This window comes from Podarcis muralis, chromosome 3, assembly GCF_964188315.1.
Source record: "Podarcis muralis chromosome 3, rPodMur119.hap1.1, whole genome shotgun sequence".
NCBI lineage: Eukaryota > Metazoa > Chordata > Lepidosauria > Squamata > Lacertidae > Podarcis > Podarcis muralis.
This window is the reverse complement of record NC_135657.1, coordinates 55,871,102-55,889,570: the sequence shown is the minus strand read 5'-3', so window position 1 is coordinate 55,889,570 and position 18,469 is coordinate 55,871,102. Positions and strand designations below refer to the sequence as shown.

General features: G+C 40.9%; 1 protein-coding gene and 1 long non-coding RNA gene across 8 annotated transcripts in view; one reads left to right on the top strand and one right to left on the bottom strand.

Annotated features, from left to right (window-relative positions):
- ESR1 (estrogen receptor 1) overlaps positions 1-18,469 on the top strand; it is a 201,512-nt gene that overhangs the window by 113,610 nt on the left and 69,433 nt on the right. The window lies entirely within an intron of this gene.
- The window catches only part of LOC114594261 (uncharacterized), a 105,486-nt gene continuing 87,279 nt past the window's right edge, over positions 263-18,469 (bottom strand). The window contains exons 2-4 of one of the 2 annotated variants that reach the window (XR_003705923.2): positions 4,482-4,632; positions 1,315-1,494; positions 263-989 (exon numbers count right to left, since the gene is read on the bottom strand). This is a non-coding gene — a long non-coding RNA (uncharacterized LOC114594261). The other variant, XR_003705924.2, reaches the window with a different exon arrangement.

The window sequence follows — 18,469 nt, the reverse complement described above, 5'->3', positions numbered from 1 at the left end:
TCAGAATCTTTTTGAAAGCCTAATTACAAAATGTCAAATGGATCACCTTTATCTATATGTTATCTTGCTGAAACTTTCAAATAGATTACTGAGATAGGGCTTCCCCTTGCAGAAGACATGCTGGTTCTGCTTCAGGAAGACTTGTAGTTGATAATTTTATTTTACAATGCTTTCCAACAGTTTTCCTGGAACAGATGTTAAGCTGAGTGGCCTGTAGTTTCCAGGACCTCCCCACCCCCCACCCCAATTCCCATGTATTCAGTAGTGCTCCTTCATCACACTCTGCTTGGTTCAAGAACATTTTTCTGGCTGTTGTGATAAAAACACACTTTTGTGATAAAAAACAACAACAGGCACATACAAACAAGGAAAATTGAATGGAACCAAGACCCTGCTATAGTACTTTACAGTTCTGGAACCCACCCCTCTCAAATAAATAAATGCATACGCCTGGAAAACTACCTCTCATAAGATCTTACTACGTCTGTAGTAGAACTGTGCGTGTTTATAATTTATGCAGCATTCTTTAGGGTATGGAGTGCAATGTAGTTCTTAACGTCATTTGTTCACACAACTATGTGATTCCGGGGAGCGCGGGGGAAGGACTGCCAAAATGAAGGACTAGTTGTAGGAGGCCTAGAGAATGATTGCAGAGTATATGGTTCATTTTCAATGGGCTTATTATCTACAAAGTCTTAAACAGCTTGAACCTTGAGAATTATCCCAACTGAAAGTCACTATGACAAAGGCAGGGGCATAGAGAGACAGAGAGAGAGCCTTGGTGGTTGCTGAACAAATGTTAAGCTTTTTTCCACCAAACACTTACAATAATTGGGGTTAGGGACAAGTGAAATGTTATATTGTAAGCCACATTTTATCATTTCTGTATTTATTCAAAAGCGTCTTCTGAGATTTCAGTGAAAGTATAGCAGGCATGGGAGAGAGGCTCCTTAACTGTTTCTGTCTTCTTCATCAAGCTGCTTTTCAACCTGCAAATGGAAGATGTGTCAGAAAAATAGCCAGAAGGCAAGGAACAGAGCTAAAAACTTGCAGTCTCATTTAAGAGAATAAAATGTTGGAGGAAGAAATACATACATGTGTCTGCATGCAATATACAGACTGGCCCTTAAGGTCTGAACACAGTTCTGTGGTGGTATATGTTAAGGAAGGAAAACCCTGTAATGGCATGATTTTAAATGATTTCAAATCATTCTGCTGGCATTGTGTTAGCAAGTTAGTTGAAGTGATGGCTCAATCAATGAGCAGGGGAGGGGGAAACATGCACATGCAAATCCAACTGGAAAATAGGTTCACCTGAGTGGGTCCATTCCCTTTTTAAATAAGGAGAGATGAACATGTGGGGGTGGAAGTCGACGGTAGAGAAAAGGTAAAGGCCCAAGGGCATAACAAGCTGCACCCACTCCTGACTCAACATCTGCAGGGGCTGCTGCCAAATCCTGGAGATAATGTAACATTTGACAGAACATATTTGTGCTGTAAAGAGAAGCGGCATAATTTAATTCTACTTTAGCCTGGGCAGCTCTTAGCATTATTACACGGGGGTTCTACATTGAGTCAAGTAAAAAACCAAAACTAGCTTACACTGGTGCAACTCAGAGCACACACAGAACATACAAAAGCCAATCAACCTTTTTCGGATCCCTTCAGTCAACTTTAAAGAGCACAGCTAAAAATACCACAAAAGAGCTTAAAGCATTTAATATTTAATAATCGGTGTTATAAAATACAGTTGCTTTTTGGTACAGTTTAGAAACTGCAAGGTATGAGCTCACTGCAACAGGTTCTCACATGTGTTAGCCTCAAGAATCCTGCTTTCTTGATATTGAAAAATCTTCTTGTGGATAAGCCCTATGATGTGGATATAAAATTGTTGATATCCGTCGGTCTTGGGCGACAATGGAAGAGTGCGTTTTTGGGGTGAAGTCAGACTGCTGAAGAGTTACAGCACCTGCTATGGCTGTAGAGACCAATACGGGAGAGACATGTTTTGTTGCAGTTGAGCAGATGAAGGCATCTGGTTGTGCTGTTGCAGATGCACCATGGCGTTTCTGCTGTCTGTGCTCCTCCCAGCTGTCATTCCTCCTCTGGTCACAGCCTTCAGTATGCTACATTATATCTACACATGTAAGTTGGGCCTGCAATAAAATATTTTAGAGTATTATCTCCCTAAGAGGAGTGGTCATTGTAAGTGCTGCTCAGATGTCTTTAGGGGCAGGTTCAATGAGTGCACCACTACTCTTGGCTCTCATTGAAATTACGTGAGGGGAAACACCTGAGTAGGGCTTGTTTTACTATTTTCAGCAGACATGCTACAATTTTGCATCTTAGACTGCTCTCAACCATAGATTTGGAGTCGTGTGTTTGCCTCTGTGTGGAGAACTGAGCAAGGCTGCACATCATGGCCTCACTCCTTATATTGCATATCACACCACTCCCAAAGAAGCTGCAATAATCAGGACAGTTGATCACATTGTGACCCTGACCATATGGAGTTCCTATTCGTGAGTAGTTGCTGACTTGCAGCTACCTCTTTGTAGATGGCCACATTCAGTGTGTGGATGTTGGGTAGAGCAGGCATGTGCAAATAATGCAAATGTCTGCCTGATTTATTTATGTTTTTAAATCTCCATGTACCTCTCTCTGTGAGCTTAACCATCAGTATTTTGTAAATTTACAGGTTCCTGTCAGATAGTTTTATGGTTTTTGCGTGTGTATGTTTTATAGCCTAACATTTAAGTACGCCTGAGTACCTAATATATGTAGAAAGCGCTATATTATTTTTGGATGATCCCATTTCACTTAGAAATTGATAGGCATTCGACCACTGAAGGTCACTAACAGAAGGAATTCTTGACTTTTTCTGCTAGAAACCAAACCTCCTCTTATTCTAAGTTTGAAGGTTGGAATAAAGTGCATGTTTTATTGCTCTCTCTCTTTCTCTCCCCTCTCTGTGTGTTGTTTGTACAGTAGTTCACATGCTGTCTATTTGCAATGGCTTTTAAGTACACCTTGTTACTTACATTACTTCAGAATGCTTGAGATTAGTTGGTGTAGCAAACATAGCTGTCAACATTTCCCTTTTTTAAAGGGGGAAAACCTGCTGCTGACTTCTATTGGCAGAGCTTGAGATGCAAGATTGATCTGCTCCTACCCAGCCTCACTTTGGATTGTTCTGCCCATCATGTTGATTTACTTTAGCCTCTAGTTCTACCAGACCAACACAAAACTCACACTCCTCCTTCCTATCTTTTTGTGAGGCTGCCATTTGGTCTTAGGTGCTGAAGTGGCTTCAGCTAGCCTTGCTGCTAGCCTCTCACAGACACAAAGGAATTACTAAACTTTCATAATCTTCCCCTGCCAGCAAATCTCCATGCTCTGCCGAGAAGCATCCTTATCCACGATCAGTGCTTAACTTGAGAATAAGATTATTTGTCTATTTTTTCACCCTTTTTGCTAATTATTGCTCTGGATAGCTAACAAACAACTTTTTTCTTAGTCTAAGAGCACCATTTCTGTTTCTCCTTACTCCACTGCATTTCACTGAAGTGTGTTTGGCAGTGGCTTCCGTTGCTATCTCCATGGAGGAGCCTAGAACACAAAAGCACTCAAGTACTAGTTTATCACTCAGTTTAATCTCCTCTCCATAAAAGTTACTCGAGAGGGGAGAGGGGAAATATCATAAATATCATTCAGACAATGGCTCTTGACTACTGCTGATGTTGTTGTAGTATAAATAGTTATGTAGCTGAAGTTTCTCTCACTCTGAGCCACATGGAAAAATAACATCGCATTTGCGGTTGGAGTGCACTGAGGAAAAAATACTTTCAAAACCTTACAGGATTTTGCAGCATAAAACTATCTATCTATCTATTGCATTTTTTTGTCTCATGACATAAAAAAACATTCACGTTGTCAAAACAAAAAGCTTTCTATTCTGTAATGACAATGTAGGAGCCCATTTTATAGTAAATTTTATATCCTGACTGGAACAGTAGACTTCAGCCATCTGCTGAAAAGGGGTACTATTTCAGCATGTTCTGTCTCAGAATGTATTTTTGTTGCCATTTTGTACATTAGATCCCAAAGATACTTAAACACATTTACCCTTCTTTTTGGATTGGATACAGATGTCCCAGTTCAGTGAACATAAAAATATTACGTACTTGGATCTGATTATAGAGCAGGAGATACAATAAGCCAACGCTTAGGAAGCCTAGGTTTGTCAGCTTTCTTGCATAACCAGCACAGCTGTCCAGCGTGCTAGAAAGCCAGCCTGGATCCACGCAACACCAACCACACCCTTTCCTCATTCAGCTTCTCCCCAGAGCCCTTGGGCAAGGAGAAGCCAATCTGTAGTTTTCCAGTTGTTGGACTACAACTCCTATCATCATTAACCATTGCCATGCGGCGGATGAGAGTTGCAGTCCAACATTGGTTGCCCATCCCTGCTGTTTTCTTACCTTGTCAGTCTGTGTTGCATGGGTGGGTGGGTGTAGTGCCTCAGTTAGGATCCAGTAGATGTGAGACCACTTCCTCATGCAGCTCTTTTCCCAGCCAGTCTTCTCTGATTAGCTAATGAAGCCACACACAGTTTTCCAACTCCTGCTGTACCTAATGGTTGAACAAAGAACATCTTCAGCCCTGTCTTTCTGTGCTTGTTCATAATAGCAGATACACAGGATGAAACTTTGCAGCTAACCCAATAAATTCTTCCAGTATATTTTCTCATGCATCTGATAAACCTTTCTCATGCATCACAAATTCACTTGTCAGCCTGAATTTGTGTTGCCCATTCTACAAATCTTAACATTTTAAAAATCAAACAAATTAGAGAATAGCATATAGGATCAGTCACAGGTGACTCTAATAAGGGCTCATCCTTGCTGTCACTCAATTGGTATTTTTATAGTTTTAATTCCCCTGGATCTGAGAGCTTTTCTTGTTGTTCTGCAGCTGTGCCTTATGAAAACCCAATCTTCCCACTGAATTGGATCTTCTTAGATGTGTGAAGGATTTGAAGAGAGCCATTTTTAAATAGTATACATTCTTGTCAATATAGGTTTTACTGATGCTAAATGTAAAGATCAATTTGTCATTTATGAACTAGGAACATTTAAAGTTGGCTTTTTGGCTCCATACTGCACTATTAAACAGAAGAAGTATATTTTCACCAGCCAATTTCTTTGTCATCTCATGAATATAAGAGGATATATATATTTATTAGAAATCCCCCTGTAGAATATTCTCCCAAGTATGTGTTCATAGGAGTGCAGTCATAGATCCCATTGTAAATAAAATAGTCAAATTTAACTCCTTTTTTAATCAATGGAACATAAGCTAGCCCTGATTAACTTGCCCCATTGATTTCAATGGGGTCCAGCAGGAGTTAACTTTTTACTTAACACAATTTGTATACTAATTCTCAAAACCTCTAAGTGGTTTACATAAACATCTTCATCTCATCTCCTTTTCTTTAATCTTCACCTGCTTTTCTTTTGAGCCCCATATCTTAATGGGATGATAATCTTTTTTGCCTGTCATTGACAACAGATGTATTTTTTAAAAGTATTCTGAAACTTAAGGAGAGAATTGCATACAATATTTGGGTTACTAATGGATTGCCATCTTGAATCCATTTTGATGAAAAGCTGACCTTTCGATATTAAAAAAACCCCCATTTGTATGTTGGTGTCTGATAAGTTATTTGGCATATTTGGCATTCTCCCAAATTTTGTTTAAGATTCCTTTTGTTTGCCACATGGAATATGTAGCAGTTAATAGAAGCTCAGTTTCCAGTGCATGTAGGTCATCAGTATTTTTTCAGTGTTATGGCCAAATCAGCCTCTTACAGAGAGATGAAAGAACCCTACGTGCAGCCACAACTTTGTTTGGCCAAGACCTGTTCAGCTTCACCTGAGAATCAGTTGCTTCACCTGAGATTGAGCTGTGTGTACTGCTTATGACATTCCCATTTCTTGACCCAAGCCAAGAGTTCAGAATGCTCTGACCTAAGCAGAGGCCCACCCCAGAACTTATTGTAGGCAGGCAGGGGTGGGGGGAATTCTAGAAGGAAGGAACATATGTCTGCATGTAGCTATAAGAAGGAAGGAACTCTGAAGTAAGCCTACCAAGCATAGGCTGAGCCCAAATTCTTATTTTTAAGGGTCTCAGATCTCTGAACCCAGCATAGCCTACCTTCATACATTTTTGAGTTTGAATCGTTACAATTCTTATCTTTAGTTATCTTTATCTTTAGTTAATTTATGTTATCTTTAAGGCTTTTGCTACCAAGTTTGCTTACTGGGGTCATGTTTATATCTTGAAAACTGCTTGCGACATTTCAAGTCTTTCGATTGACGCAGATTAAATGATATTGCAACTTCTGAAAATGTAGTATAAATAACTGAAACAACTACATTTTTGTGGAAATAATTACACTGATATGTCTCATAAGCCCTTCCATTAGAATAATCCCTTTCACTCAGAAGACACAGAAGCTTTGACAGTTTCACACCAGACGTTCCATGAGACATTTTAATTAACAAATATATCATTGACAATTGCTGACTATGTTTGCATTTAATTTACAAGAGCTGATTGATATGCATGTCTGTTCACTCCCCTCCAATATTCAGTGGAAATAAGAAAATAGCTGATTTTGTTCTGAGAAGCACACTCAGTTACTTCTTATACCATCCGTAATTTAACTTTTCACCACGCTTTCTAATACTGAACTAGGTTTTCCTGAGGCATTAGCTTCATATCCAAAACAGGGGAAACAAGTTAGCTATGGGGAAACCCTGAGTCTTGCAGGAGTGTGTGTGTGTGTGTGTGTGTGTGTGTGTGTGTGTGTGTATCTTATTGATGCTTGTGACAGAACCTCAAGGATAGCTACACCCTCCTCAGGACCAGCTCTGTCTGGAAATCTCCTCCTGCTCTTCCAGGCTTGGAAGAACCCAGTGCTTTTTTCAGGGGGTGCTTAAGGGTACGCAGGACTGACACCTTATTTGTTTTTTGTTAAAGAGTTAAAGACTTACTGTAACCACTTCATGGTGAGTACCATCACCTGTTTTTCTAGAAACGTCCCTCAATAGCACCAAGCTTAAAGGCAAGGTAGAGTCCGCTCCTCCAGCAGCACTCAGACTCCAAGAACTTTTCAAATCATGAATCTATTCCCTTGCAATGCTGCCAGAAGATGGGCAGGCCAGGGAGCACACATACTATTGGCTCCCAGTAGGCCTGAGAGGACTCTGGCACTTGCCATGTTATATAATGTGTTTGCCTTGGGTGACTTGGCAGAAAGGCAGTATAGAAGCTCCAGAAATAAATGAATACATAAAAAGGAAAACAAGTTCCTATAGTGAAGGCTCCAACCTATAATAAAATAAGATCCCTGCTGGAAGAGGCCAAAGACCCATGCAGCCCAGCATCCTGACCTCACAAGCAAAACATGAGCACAGCAGCATGCTCCCCAAGGCAACACCCCCCAAAACCCCCAGAAAATAAATGCCCATGCTTCTTTTATCTCTTTACTAATACATCTGCTACAAACATAATTCAAAATCCTCTGCAACATTTGGTTGCAGGCCCCTACTTGTATTAGTCGAAACCTAAATACCAGGCTAATAAGTGCAATGTAAAATTTAAAGGGGAAAGTTTCAAAGGGCAATTATAGTGGGAGACAGGAATTCATTAACAAGTTTGATTGCATTTCCTATAGTTTATTTAAGAACTGTGTGTGTGTTCCCCATATTTTAAAGAGTAAATTTCCTTCCATTTGGTTGTATATTGCAGTGTTTCCCAACCGGTGTTCTTCGGCACACTAGTGTGCCGCGAGACGTTGCCTGGTGTGCCGCGAGATGTTGCCTGGAGGGAGGCGGGCGAGTCGGGCGGCGAGAGGCGGGGCGGCGGCGGCGAGGAGAGGCCGCCCAGTGCGGGGCTCTCGCCGTCTGCCTGCCTGGCTGCCTGCGTGGCGCTGACGTCACGGGGCTGTAACGTGCCCCACATAGGCACACGCGGGGCGGCGAGTGAGCTCCCTCCCACATCCCATCGCCGCTCGCTTCGGCCGGCCTACTGGGCTGTCGCAGGCGGAAGGCCTGCGCATGCGCGAGGTTTTCGCGCCTTCGGGATTCCCTTCACGCCTTCCTCCTCCCGGGTCCTTGAGAGCGCGGGAAGCGGCAGCGCGAGACCGGCGTTGAGCCTGGTAGGTATTGCGCTTGCCAAGGCAGTCATTTGGGAAATGAAAACTTGCAAAGCAAGCAACCAGTTCAATCTGAAGTACGTGTATGCTTAATATCCTGTATCTGAAACCTGTTCTGCCCCCTCCCCCACACTTGGTGCCATTTTCATCTACACATGCAGCAGAGTAAGTTGACCCAGAATAGTACCAATTCAGATGGCAGATGGGAGAATGACAGTGCTGAATGCTTTCCCATGTAGAACAGTCCCTGCAAATAAAAACCTAGCATATTTGGAAGAGGGATGCTAGCCTAACCATTACCTTCTATGCTGTTACTATTTTTTTATTTTTTTTTACATAAGTAAAAAGTGACCTTTCCCCATCTGGCATGGTGGTGTGCCTCGAGATTTTTTTCATGAAACAAGTGTGCCTTTGCCCAAAAAAGGTTGGGAAACACTGGTATATTGTATTAAGATGTGTTTAGTTCTCCAGCAGTAAAGATGTTGTTGCTTACTTTTCATCTTTGGTGCTCATATTGTTAAATGCCTTGTTTCCTTGGGCGGGGCTGATTAAAATATACTCATCTTTCTTTCTGCTAAGCAAGCATTTCTGGACAAATGCCTTAATCCAGCTGTTGTGGTTGTGCACATAAAGCCTCTAAAGAAAAGCCATTAGCACTCCCAGAAACTATTTGGAAGAAGTAAGGGTATTGGATTTTATCTCTAGCCATGCCCTCTTCCTTGCAAAACACCTGATGTGTGTGATTACTGAAAGCATCCATAGCAGCTTTTTACATATTACTATTATTATTTACTTTATTAAATTTTGAATCATCTTCCACATACGTCTCAAGCCAATTTACAGGAAAACAACTAGAAGTTGCTTTGAAAACAATGAAGATGGGTGTATAAACAATATAAAATAAACACCTAAGGCAAATACATTTTTAAGCTAACTGAAAAAGGTTGTTGAAACAAATATGTTTTCAGTTGTTTTGGGAAAGTACAAATAGAATCCCAACAGAGATTCTGTTCCGAAAACAGGGCCTGCCACACTGGAAGTCTGTAAAATGCAACTGAGCATGCTCAAAAATGCAAGGTAGCATGGTCAGCTGCAGCAATGGAAGCAAGTGACCTTTAACTGCCCACAGTTGAAATCATATTTCACAGCGCTAGAATACAAGGGAGATCTAAATCATAAAACTGTGAATGTGTGATTTAACACCCAAAAGAGTTAGAAAGCCTGTGTCTAGAAATTGCACATTTTTGTATGATTTGAAAAATCTACATTGGAACTGAACTGAAGATACCCAGAGCTCCAAAGCAGAGAACATGCTCAGTTTCTCGCCCTGTAGTCAACACCACGACCCTGTCCATACTTGCTGTCAAAAGAAACATGAGCAGAAGTTATGGGGTCCCACTTCACTGATAAAATGTAGGTGCTTATAATGTGGCAGAAATATAAAAGGAAACTCCCAAACTAAGGCCCTCCAAGATGGCCAAAGGAAGGGTGAGATGTGTCCTTATATTTCTACTTTTATTTGGGAAATATCTTTAGATATATCTGCAATCTAAAAACAGTGCATTCAATTTATTAGCAATTCTGACCCCTACATCAAAGACAGATAACTAAATGTTATGCATATAGATATGGGATTAATTTACTACATTATTGTCCTCTGTATATCAACAATTACAACAGTTGCCACAGTAAGTTTGAAACCTCCCAGAAGTCAATCATTTGGACTCCAGTTTTGCAATACTATTCATGTTTCCTTAAAAATGAAATAATTCTGTTTCCCAGTTTGTTTATATTTAGAATGTTACAGCAATATCTAACACATGTTGAAATTATGATTATTACAAATGAATTATGCTGAGTCAAATGAAGTAAAACCAGGTTCTAGCATATCTAGCATAGTATTGGCATATATTTCATTTAATGATATATTTGTTCAGCAAAAAGCCAACTTGAGTGTTTATTTGGAGGATGTAAAAATTTTTGTGAGTTTGTAAGTGGGATGAGGTCAGTTCTAAAGCTTCCATAATTTATTATTTGGTGTATGTAAAAGAATTTGGGTGTAAAGGTTGTTGTGAGTTTGAAAGCATGATGAAGTCGGTTATAAAGGTTCCATTATAATAAGTGCAAGTTATAATTATGCTTGTAGAGGCACAAGGTGAGAGAGAGCAATATAAAAGATTGGTTTGATGAAAAGAATTTAGTGAAGTGAGTGAATGAGCGAAAGCTCTATTAGTTTATTTCAGCATAGCTGGAAGCTTTAAATTTGTTAATTTTGCGTCGCTGTTATATTAAGGTTTGTTTTGGTTACATTCCTATCCAAATCTGTTATAAAGCAGTATGGCTGGAGTAAAGCAGTATGCTCAGTTGGGACAGAGCGCACAGAAGCTATGCATCATTGCCACCATTTGCTATAATCTGTTATGTTACTGTAAGAAGGGAATTAAAATGTTTCTTTTATCTTCTATCTTATAAAGCAGTGAGTCATTGAGAGGTGTTCCCCTGCCTTTTGCCGCTCCTGCAATGGAGAAGGGCATGAGGTTCTACAAGAAACGTTTTTCAAAGTTCCCTTCCCACCTGGTGGCAAAGCTGGACAAGGGAATGCCTCTCACTGACCCAGTGAGAGGGGAGGCATTCCACAGAGCTTTGCTGCTGGTCCCTTTCTGCCACTGGGGTGGGGGAGACCAGCGGAAAACCTGGGCAGTAGAACGTTGTGGCTCCCTGCTGCTGCTGAAGCCTCCCTTACCTGAATTGCTTCTGTGGTGGTAGGGCAGTGGGGACACTCGTGGGAGTGCCACCTCCTCAATTTCCACCACCTGAGGCAGTTGTCTCACCCTGCATCATGGATGGGCTGACTCTGCTCTGAGAGAAGGAGGGGAAAACAGTCACACTTGTAGTCAGAAGCCCCAGCTGAGATTCTTCCACCAAAACACAGCTCAGCTGATGGACAGTTGCATAGCTGCGGGCAATTCATATTTCCTCCCACCCTCCAATGCAAGTAGTTGAAAAGAAAATGTGATGTTATTGTGTTAGTATTTACACACACACACACACACACACACACACACACACACACACACTTCATTTGTTGCTGTTTGCATAGGATTTCACATGAGGAGATGTTGTTCAACAGCGTTCACATATCTCTCCACAATATGTTGCCTGGGCCTGAGGCCTAAGAGGTTTGCCTTTCAGAACAGAGTGACAAAGTCGTGCCCTCCAGTTGTTGTGGACTCCAGCCTCAGCCCGGATGGCAAATGGCAGAAGTGATGGGGGTTGTAGCCCAAAAACATATGGAGTTGGTCACCATGGCTTAGATCTAAAAAGAGAAAGTTGTTCACACAACAGATCACTCTCATGTTCAACACCCCCTCCCTGCAACCTTACACTCACAAAGCAACATCACCACTCTGGTTGGTCAAGAGGCACTCCTTGATGTGTTATGTTGCGAGAGGCTGCAGTGCAAGAACGGAATTGTCAAGAATTGGGTGGCAGTGCACATGATGTTCCTGCTCACACAAGTTGCCTCTACCCAGTTGTTCATGATTCTCTCTCCTACTGACATGGCTCATATTATATGGGGAGACTTTTGGGGGGCAGAGAGGCTTCAGGTAGAAGGAAGGGGTAAGCAGCCCTCTCCTTGTGCAACCTTTCTTAGTGCAGATGTTTTGCCCTCCAGTCTATCATAAGTTGAAAGCTGCCCTATGTTACTGGTTGACTTTATATAATAAATATAGTAAGTTAGTAAGAAAGCAAATAAGTGCACAGTGCAAAGTTCTGCAGAGTTCCATTGCACAATGATACCTCATGTAACCTTTGCCATTAATTACATTTCTGCAAGCTTCTTTATTCATGATGCTTACATTGTTTTAATTAAAACTCTAATGCAGGGGAGCCTAATCCCCAGTTTGGGGGCCTTATCTCTCACCACCTCGGCAGCAATATTTTTGGGTTGTATAAAACACCACCAATTCTGGTGGCAGTGACAAAAAGAAACGAAAAAAGCTGATAGAATGCTAGGGTGATTTGAGGGCAACACGCTGATGGGGATGCAAATGAGCACCAGAATGATAATTTGATGAGAGGAGAGGGGGGTGGTAATGATGAAAAGGGAGAAGGGTATAACTCCCTTCCACAGCTGATCTGCACAAATCAGCTGAGGAGAGCAGACTGTGACTTTGTTTATGTCTGTCCGCAAGTCTTCCTGTGTGTATGTGTATGCAAGAGTGTGGGGCGGCCACATCTACTTTTGGCCACATCCACCACTGGTCAAGCCCCTGGACGCTCCTAGAAGGGTTGGCCAAGGGTGAATCTTACCCTCAAGCCAAAACAGTCTAGCCAGTGTCAGTACAGTACATGCAAATCTCCATTAATTTCATTCTTGGGGTACCAGCTATTTTTCTGAGAACCTTTTATAGATGATGCTATATTTTAGGCATTTCTGCCCATTTTTTTTTTGCATGCAGGATATTTGATAGTGGTGGTATCAAATGTATCACTTGCAGTTTTTAGAAAAAGCAGACTAATACTTTTTCCATATGGCTCTGCAGCTACGTAACTTATTTTTTCATCCTGAAAGATGTGTTCCCCAAAATGCTCATTGTCTCATGGGTGATAACAGGGAGATGGTGGTGAGTGATTGATTTTGTTTTTTATTCTAGTACAGCTGTTGGTTTGATCACATGCCAAGCACTAAAAAACAATTGTGATTTATCAGATGGAGAGAGTAAGGGAAGATAGCATAGCTCTGTGCCACACTTTTCATAGATTGGAATCTGCACAGTTGATCGGTTCAGCCATTTGGCGGGGGTGTAGGAATAGGATGTCATGTGTAAGTGTCATCTGGAAAAGGAATACTCCCTTTTTATTATCTGTCTGAAATGGGAAAAGATATACAATGAGGGAACAAAAGAATCATAAGACTCTTAATGGATCTCTCTGGAAAGATTATATACCTAAATCTAAATATCTACATTTTAAAAAAAAAACGAATTGGGGTTATTGCTGATACCACAAAACAGGCTGCCTCAACCTCGGCCCTCCAGATGGGACTACAATTCCCATCATCCCTGACCACTGGTCCTGCTAGCTAGGGATCATGGGCGTTGTAGGCCAAAAACATATGGAGGGCCAAGGTTGAGGAAGCCTGCCACAGAACATAAAGTTGATGAAATCAAAGCAGATTGTGAAGAATTCAGAAATACCTCTCCAAGCTGAAAGGGCAACAAATGGCAAATGATATTCAGTGAAAGTAAATGTAAATTGGTACACATCTCATATGTGGTGTGAAATAGTGATTATAATCTAGAAAAGTGATATTGGGGCAATGACTCGACAAAAATACTGTTGCACACCCCCTCAGTCTCCAAGTGGTATGAGATTCCGGGAGTTCCAGGCACTTACCCAGGGTTCATATTTCTTTTTGGAAATGAGGCATAGTGGAGACTGTGATGTCTTTATGATAATATGGTGTATTTACATATATACCTATGCACATATATACACATATCTACAACCTGAACCTGTGATGGAGAGGTTCACAGCATCATACCCCAACTAGGGTCTTGTTTCTCCCTTAGCCGTGCCCTTGGATGCAAACAAAACTAAAACTTTGCTGTGATATTTTCTCCAGCTTGTTGCTTTACTTCTAGGTCACTTCACTGCAAACTCTCAACTCTAACCTCAGTCTTTGTTGTTCTAACTATCTCTGAGTTGAGAGAGGGACTCTATGCATTCGTCTTGCACAAAGCCCCCTTTCCTTTGTTCTCTTAATGGCCCATCACCCAGGCTATCACCTCAACACAGGAAGCTCGACTAGCTTATATTTCAACACTTGCTGGATCCAGGGGTTAGAAGGATCTTGCTTCCTTCCTTCCCACCCCTCCAAGCTCATAACACCACAGTCAAAATAACTGGAGACTCATGAGTGTTAGGAGACAGTGGATTCTATTGATGGAACTAGGAATACAATATGTCATAACAGATGAAAACATATGTGAAATAAATTACAATAAAAACACATGTGAGATGGACTCATTGTAGCAAAAACAAAAAACCCTCAGAATGAACTGAAAATGTAGAATTCCCTTTTGAAACTGAATCTTAGATGGTGTATTGTTGATGAGATCCCCGGATTATATCTTGTTTCATTACTTCAAGAAATCCACTTAGAAATGAGGACTTTCTAATGGTTGGCAGATGAAAATAACCCTCTGGCTTCCTATGTATCTCTTCCAAAATGTGTTGTCTTGCGAGAGGCATGAATACATATGGTGTATTTCATATACATGGAATGAAATGCTTTCTACTTCCTTCCAGCCACCCCTGGCATCAGAAATGACAAATTTCATATGGATAGGACAGCCCCCACCCTCATTTTAGAGACAATGTAGTAGCAAGAACTACTAGTTTTAGTGCCTTTAAACAGGTAATAGACACACATTCATGAAAGATAGTCCAATCAGTCAATATTATCTGTGATACTTGCACTGAAACTCCATTGCAGGAGGCAATATACATTTGACTACTTCGTCTGATCCAGCAAGGCAATTGTTAAATTGTTGTGACCATGTGATAATAGACTTGCCCAGCCTCCAGATAGGATGTAAATGGAGAGTAAGGCTTAGAAGAGTGATTGAAGTCAGCTTTGTCAAAATTGCCAAGACTTATCTACTGAGATACAAATGCACTAGGTCTGTAATTCTAAACACACACTTACTGCACAGTAAGTCCCCTTGAGCTCAGTGGGACTTACTTCTGAGTAAATATGCTTGGTATGTCTACTTTAGGCACACCAAATTATTTAAAATTAGCTCTGGTCAATATAATTTGCTTGTCAATTTTGGCTGGTGTACAACCTTCACTCATACAATGTTAACCCTAACATGTTCTGCTTTTCATAATATAAGATAAAATACTTACAGAATTGCTCTTTATTGCGACTTTGTTCCATATTTATTTTGATAGAAACTTTTTTGTTTTGCTTTGGATTTCAGGGAGGGGGTGTCCCCACTCAGCTCCATAAACAGTAAATGCTTACTATTAGTATTTTATTATTTTGAGTTTTAAGTAAACTACCCAAAGCTAGTTGTTAATGAGTATTCACTTAATCTTTAATCCTAACCCACTTCACTGGAAGTAAGCCCCATTGAATTCAGAAGAGCTTACTTCTGAGTGGATGTTTGGTTGTACATTTTGTCTACTGTGTCTCTTATTTAGCAATGGCAATTAAGTTTAGCAACTTAATACTTAAAGAAAAAACTTTATACAACAAAGCCATGTACAGTGGTACCTCAGGTTACAGATGCTTCAGGTTACAGACACTTCAGGTTACAGACTTCGCTAAACCAGAAATAGTACCTCAGGTTAAGAACTTTGCTTCAGGATGAGAACAGAAATTGCGCGGCGGCAGCGTGGCAGCAGCGGGCGGCCCCATTAGCTAAAGTGGAGCTTCAGGTTAAGAATGGACCTCCAGAACGAATTCAGTTCTTAACCCAAGGTACCACTGTAATAGCTTTTGGCCAGTATGAGCAGCAGAATATATTTACTGGTCACATAGAATAAAGCTTTAGCTTAAAGTCAGGAGCTTTCCTTTCATTTGTAGCTGTGCTTTGATTACTACGACTTCTCATCTCAAATCAATCTGTCTCAGCTATCCTGTTCTGTTCAATCACATTTAAGGTCATGTATTTGTGTCTTTGACATCCTGCAGAATTGTATAACAAATCTGATGCTGGACATAAGACTAGACATATGATAGCTCTAAGTCCTTTATGTGGAAATGAGGTTTTATTGTGACCAGTGGGATTTATTTCTGTAATCTAGAGTTTCATGTACACAGGACATTCTGATTATGAGAAAAAGTGCTTCAGACATACTCTGACATTTCCTAATCTATACAGTGGTTGTTACCTTATGAAAGAGAATAGAAGCATGTGTGTTGCAGAGGATGTGACTCCAATCCCTGGGTTTTAGGTGTTTTATGATTAAAGTTAAAGGTAAAGGGACCCCTGACCATTAGGTCCAGTTGTGGATGACTCTGGGGTTGCGGCGCTCATCTCACTTTATTGGCCGAGGGAGCCGGCGTACAGCTTTCGGGTCATGTGGCCAGCATGACTAAGCCACTTCTGGTGAACCAGAGCAGCGCATGGAAACGCCTTTTACCTTCCCGCCAGAGCGGTACCTATTTATCTACTTGCACTTCATGCTTTCGAACTGCTAGGTTGGCAGGAGCAGGGACCGAGCAACGGGAGCTCACCCCATTGCGGAGATTCGATCCGCTGACCTTCTGATCAGCAAGCTCTGTGGTTTAACCCACAGCGCCACCCGCGTCCCTGTTTTATGATTAGTAATTATTTTAAAAATGTAAAACTGCCTTGGGTGCCTTGGCAAAAAGTTGGCATGTAAATCCAATAAATAAATATATCTATTAGGAAGAATAATTATTATATAATAACTGAAGTAGTAAACTGTGACATTCTTACTGTAAACAATTATATAGGTATAAGTACCAGAGATCAGGGCCAAGTGAGATGAGGCAGTTGCCTCCGGTAGCAGATTTAAACCTGAGGAGCGTGCCTCGTGCCACCCCCCTCCACTGCATCCCACCCCGATTGCAGTGGCAGTGGTGGCAGTAGGGCAGAGCAGGAGGCGGCTGTGGTGTGCTCCTTGAGCCTGGATCTGCTGCCTGAAGCAACCGCCCCTCTCTGGCCTCCTTTTCACCTTTCTTTTCCTGGGCTGTCTCCATGTGGTAAGCAGGGTAGCGAGTGGAGGGGCCGGCAGTGGTTTGGGCCAGGGCGGGGGGTTTGCCTCAAGCGACAAGTGTATTATTTCGCTGCCTGATTTAGCCCATTGTTCCTCTGATGCTTCTGTAGTGTGTTTAACCTGTGTGGCTACAAGAGGAAAAACCCACAAATTCCTCCGTGCGGGGAATACAGAATTGCTCCCCAAACTTTGATTATGATAGTATGTGGCTTATGAACTGGTAGTGAAATTTAGTGACTGCTGCAATTTTAAATTAATGATACCACATAAAGTCATGCTCAGAGTAGACCCACTGAAATTAATGGATTTAAGTTGCAGCAAAGTCATAGGATATCATCCAGTGTAACTAAAACAGTAAGTGATATCCAACTAAGTCACTCAAAATAGACCCAATGGTTTCAGCTGTCTTCTGTAAGTATGACTAACACAGAATACTAGTGTACATAGTCTTTATTTTCTATGGACTCTGATGTAGTAAATATATTTTGATATAGTACAGACTGAAGAATTAAAATGTCAAGACATTTCTAATTCCTTAGGTGACTAGTTTATAAATAAAATAAATTATAAGTCTGAACAATACTTTTTTTAGGTGTTACGTGGTCTGTCACTAAATCACATAGTGTCTTCTTCTTAAGAGGAGGAATTTTATTTATTTTGTTTATTTAGTACAAGTCAACAGACTTGTTCTTGGTATAATCTGATAGTAGCTTCTTAAAAAAACACACAACTTACCTTTGCTAACATATAATGAATGATAGAGGACTGGGTCTGATGAGACCAAGGCCTCCAACAAGCTCACTTTCAGATCCCTGACCTGAATGAAGAACAAACAGTTCTGTCATAAAATTGTTTCATTGTGTGCTGTACCTTGTCCTGTTTAGCTGTGTGTAGAAGGAGGACTGGCTAGGATCAGCTCTGTATTTTCAATCCACATCAAGGCTTCAGTACCATGGGATTTTTGTTTTTATTTCAAATAGGAAATACAAAATTCTCAAGGGAACACTAGTACACATCCAGTATACACATGATGAAAGCTATACTCCTTTGTCAGATCAAGAAGTAGGTCAAGAGCAAGTGACAGGAGTTTATTTTATGTATTTATCTGATGCATATCTACCTTGCCTTTCAGGACACGCCACCTTACAGAAAAATATAAAAACTCAAAAGACAGCACTACTGTAAAATAAGATTTCAAATATAAAAATCAGCAGCAGTTTCATTTTCCCCCAGCACAATTTGATACAAAATACTGTCTGTCAGTTTAATTAATTTGTCATGCTGGAAAAACATTTAACATAGACTGAGTTGTTGTTGTTTTTAAATAGAAATGTTTTCAATTTCAAAGCAATGATAAGGTCTTCTGTGGGGCCACCATTGAAAAGGCAATGTCCCTCATGCCAACCAACCAGCAAGAAATGTAAAGTAAAACATTATAGAAGCTTATGAAAGCATTGTGTTTTAGGGGTACCTGTGAAAATTGTCACT